Raw genomic sequence first — 5,262 nt, 5'->3', positions numbered from 1 at the left:
CTTCCCTCCTGGTATCGCCACTGTCACCCCTGGTCCTGAGGGGTTCATCTTTCCTAGATTCCCTGCGTTTCCAATTCCCATCTGTACCGCTGTGCATCCTCTGGTCTAGCCAGCTTTTCAAATAACATAGTATGAACAAAGCTTGGGCGTATTAACAAAACCAAGTATGTGTGTGCACGTGTATTTATTATTCGATATGGTTTTAAAATCTTAAAAAATATATAAAAGACTATTTAAGAACATAGCAAATTCTTGAGTCAATTGTTTACTACAAGAGAAAAAAATCAATGTTATTCTAAGTTTGACAAGTGCAATTTTTACTGATACTTTCACTAAATTTCATTCTACATACCATGCTCCCCAAAACAGTAGAAAAATATTTCATTATTCATTTCATAAGGTTTACTTATTTTGTTGACAAATATGTTTTCAAAGTCACCTTGAAGTAATCTGAAGCCCATTTTCCTTGTCATTGTATAAACAGTACCAAAATCCAAACTATTGCAGCATTAAGTAAATGTTTCCGTTTATAGCAATTGCAGAAATAAAATTCCTATGTTTTCTTTTTGCTCAAATCCATAAAGATAAATGTCTTACTTTTCCAAACACTCAAAAGAAAAATCCTAAGTTGACTCTGATTGTACCATTTTAAGTTACTTGGACCACTTTGATCAGTGGAAGTAGGTGATCAGGGAAACACATCCCCCTGAAGGGTATTACTGGCTAATACAACCACCCCGGAGTCCAATCTGTTCCAAACAAAAAGAGTAGTGCATTTACACTGAATGGCTTAGACCAATCGAGGCCTGTATTAGAAATGGGGGTTAGATGTTCAAACCCTAACGTATGGATGGGAAATCTGAGTTCTGTTAAGTTAAATGCAACAGTAGCCAAGCCACAGAAACAAGACCAGAGCAGAACAATGGCAAGAGGAGCTACTTGATCATTTTAACTAAGAGAATGCAATAAATAGTTCCATATTATAAGAACATAAATGTTTCTGTTAAAATGTATAAAATTTCCTGTTTTATTTATTTCCTTTATATTTACTTGAAAAGAATGTAATATTTAATTGCAGGAATAATGGTAACGCTGAAAGGAATATTTGTCTCAGTTGAAAATTTTTGCTAAACTCTTATTCATTGCTTCATAAATTGATGTTGGTATTAGTCCATGATTTCAAATAGTATTAGACTTTATTAATAATGGCTTAAGTAGTCCATAAGTCAGTTTTCCTTTGTCAAATTATGTTTCTTGTTTGTAAGCTGTTGGTTATAATGCATTCTTGTTAAGAAATGGAAACCAAATTAAGAAGAAAAAAAGAACTGTTAATATAACTCTACTGCATGTGTGAAAATGAATTTTGATATAGGTTTAATATCAAAAGACAGTGCAATTTCCATCACTGGAAGTAGAGATGAAGAAAACTCAATAGGTTAGATTGTTCAGCTTGGACAAGAAACAAGCTTTAGGGTGAATTTTATACATTTTAGGCAGCAATTTGATGATATTATATCTAGCCTTCTGAGAGAGATATTAGCAGTTTTGACATTTTACATTCTAGTTCACATGATATAATAACAATTCTGGTTTATTGAATATTATGTTCAGTGATTTACTTATTTGGATTTGTATCACTTTACTTGTCTCATTATATAGGATCTTGTCTGGAAAGATACAAAGGATGAGCCTGAATGGTGTTTTGAAGTCATATTGTAAAATCAGGATCAGATTAAAATACTTACCCATGTCTCCAATTATCCAGATAAACTGACTTTCAAAACCAAACAGTATGGTATTTGAGAATTTAGATATAGCTCTCACCTATAAGTTTACTACATTCTTTTTTTAAAAACCTATATTCTTTAAAATACCTGTATGTACCCTGCATGTACACTTAATTTACTGACTTGTTTTATGACAGAAAACTGTGATAAATGTTTGCCTTCCCTCCTTTTACCCCGTCAGTGTCACCTTTTATAGAATAATTCCACAGGGAAGTGACTGAGAGAGTAAGTTTATGGAAGTCAGAAATTCCCAGGTTTGGGAGTAATAATACAATGCTTTTGTTTTACAACTTCCCACAAATGCATTAGACCAAGCATACATGATATTTCTTCTATGCACTGAAATAATACTACAATCATTAGAGATGGATAAGCCCTGATAAGTGGTCATAGAAATGTAGGTAACTCATGAGTGAATAGCTTCGTGGATGGAGTAGGCCCTCATTTGTCACGTAGTTCCACTTTGGCGATTTCATCGTAAATCAGTTCTAATGTAATAAAATACTAATTTTCTTTAAAAAAATTTTTATGTTATTATCATTTCCTGTTATTATCATTACCTTTATAAATACCGTTTGCATTTGTTTTGGAAGGTTGAAAACATTACACATAAACTTACATATATATTTTAATCTATGCACTCACATAAAAATCACACAAATCACAAAAAGTGACTCCTATGCTGAAGATTAGGACAATGCTGGCCTTTGTCAGTCTGGATAATAAAGGCTCCTGTGGAAGTTTGTGGATTAGCTGCATTATATCTGGGAATGGGCATGAGTTTACTAGTCAGGAAATTTTTTTTATCCCTTCTCTTTTTTCCCTTCTTCTTGCATGATCTTGCAGTGAAATCTGGCTGCAAAAGGACCAGAGTCTGGTTCCAGGTTTGCAAGCAATTGAAGTTTCTGCTACAGTTTTAGAATAAAATTCAGTTAATCCTTCCACTATAATTCCTAATGATAATATGGAAAAAACAAAAACTAAACAGGACAGTGATGAGTTGGCTCCTCATAACTGAAGCACATCATAAATCGGGGCTGCCTTTTGTTACCTCAGTGTTGCACGATTTAGGACACTTTCTGCAAGTGCCAGAAAATGAAATATATTCACTATCATAACCTTATCATAATCAGTCTTATTTTGATACAGGATTCAAACCAAGTCTCAGAAGCCAGGCATTTTTAATCCCTTCATTGCACCCTGCTCCCCACTATATCTTGGTTTCATTCTGAGGTTCTAAATGGTGGCAAATTTGCTCTCCCAGTCAATCAGGGTCTCACAACTCCATATTAAAAAAACAAACAAACAAGCAAACAAAACATTTTGTGGTTGCTTTTCTGGGTGTGGAGGTAAAGGACTTGATGCTGAGATTCTCTCTGATTGGGTACCTTTCACTTGTGCTTCTACTTCTTAACCCATTGTTGGGACCATGGAATGAGCATGTGACCCACTTCATGCTGGTCCACGTGCCCATGCCTAGATTCAGGAAACGAGCATTGCCCAGACCACATGTAAGGCCGCCCTACGAGAAAGACTGAGGTTGCTGCAAGAAGAGTTAAAGGTGAAGGAAGCACGTGCTATAGGGCCTGCTTTAGGAATTTGTGGGATGGGTTGGCATGAGTTGGCACAGTGAGTATGGTTTGGAGTTTTGTTTAACTTTACTTAAACTCTTCTCTTCATAAGGAAACTATCAACTACTCTTCCCAAATGAATCTTGTAGTTTTATTATCCTAGCCTATTCTTATTGAAGATTGTTTTATAAAACTTAATTATCCATCTTACCTGCCTCTGACTGACTTTTGATTATTTCCCAACCACAACTGTTAATTAACATAGAAACAAAAGGGGTTTCTTCTATTGAATAGATTCAAAAGAATTCAGTCAATATGCTCATGTTTCTTCAGAAGCTAAGGTTTAAGCTATTCTGGGAAAATATTCATATCATTAGAATAACTGTACAATCTCTGCTACGAGTTTAACGTGCCCTGTAGATCCCTTCAAAATCCACAGTTTCTTTGGAATTTTCTGCAAGGCACCTTTATGAGACCAAGACAGATGTATGTTGAAAGAACTTGTCTACAAGCGATCGCTGATTGTGGGGATACATATAAATCCATTTCATTTGCTATAAACCCATGTGTGTATGAACAGAAACCTCCGGAGTAATCGTTTTGATTTATCCTGGTACAGAAAGCTTGTAAGAATCAGAGTAAACTCGATGGCAATTGATAAGAACATGAAGACAAAATTTACATTTTGTTGCAATGCGAAATTACTCAAAATTTATGAGCAGGAGATTATGCAGTATTTGATACAAAGCAAGGCCCAGTTATATATGACAACTTTTCAAGATACATGCGTTGCTTTGAAACTGACTAATCCTTTTTTAAAGGAACTCTTGGCTGGAGCACTGAGGCCAGGGTTCTTCAAGGTATTCTCTCGACAGAATGTTTGATTTTAATCATCCAGACTCATTTTTCTTTAAAAAAGTTGTCTATGCTTACATCGATTTTTTAGAAAGCAAATTTACTTCTTTTGAAGTTATTATATATCTATCCTCTTTATTTTATTCTCTCCTAGACTATAGTGGCTCCCATTGGAGAGGAGTGATTTAGACGCCATTTAATTACCAGTAGACCCTGACACAATAACATTACTTATTAAATGTCTGTGTAATTCAAGAGATCCCTTCTAGTAATTTAACGCAACAGATGATTTATAGGATATTTATAAGATATGAAGTTGGGTCTAACATAACTGTGGCTATTTCTTGAATACTTTATTAACTTTCCTTTAATATTTTTTCCAGATTTTTCAGGTTTCTTTTCATTTCTTCTCCAAAGAAGTGGGCACTCATTTTTCTTGCCTAGACAATGCTTCTGTTGGTTTTTTTCTTGTTTGGATCCATGAGCGTATCGTGGAGGATCTATGAATTTAAAGTCTGACTTTAGTTGTGCATCTCTACCATAATTACTCTCGTAAACATCACTACTCAAGGAAAAATGAAAACTTTATGGCTGAAAAATGAGACAAATTTATGGCATGATTTGAAGCAGTTAGGAGAATGTTAAAAGAAAAAAATTCACTGTCATGGAGTCAATGCTGACTCACAGTGACCGGATGAGGCAGGTAAAACTTCCCGTGGGAGTTTCTGAGATGGTAACTCTTTACCAGGCTAGCCCCCAATCTACTTGGAGTGGCTGCTTGTTTTGAATTTCAAACCTTGCAGATTGCATCCCAAGTGCAACCACGAGGACTCCTGTCAGGTATAAAAAGGGAACCAGAGGGCAGTGAATGTACAAATGTTCTTTACACAATCAATGTATGTATGGATTGTGATAAGAGTTGTAGGAGCCCCTAATAAAATGATTAAAAAAAAGAAAGAAGCAACCCTGTAAAGGATACTGTATTAAAATTGTGAGGGACTTACAATGGTTTGTAATAAAAAAATATTTTGAAAAAAAAAAAAAAGCGG

This window comes from Echinops telfairi, unplaced genomic scaffold (genome assembly GCF_000313985.2).
Source record: "Echinops telfairi isolate 266 unplaced genomic scaffold, ASM31398v2 ScPeMD7_4;HRSCAF=17, whole genome shotgun sequence".
Classification (NCBI taxonomy): domain Eukaryota; kingdom Metazoa; phylum Chordata; class Mammalia; order Afrosoricida; family Tenrecidae; genus Echinops; species Echinops telfairi.
The sequence above is the reverse complement of the archived record's forward strand: the minus strand, read 5'-3'. Positions refer to the sequence as shown.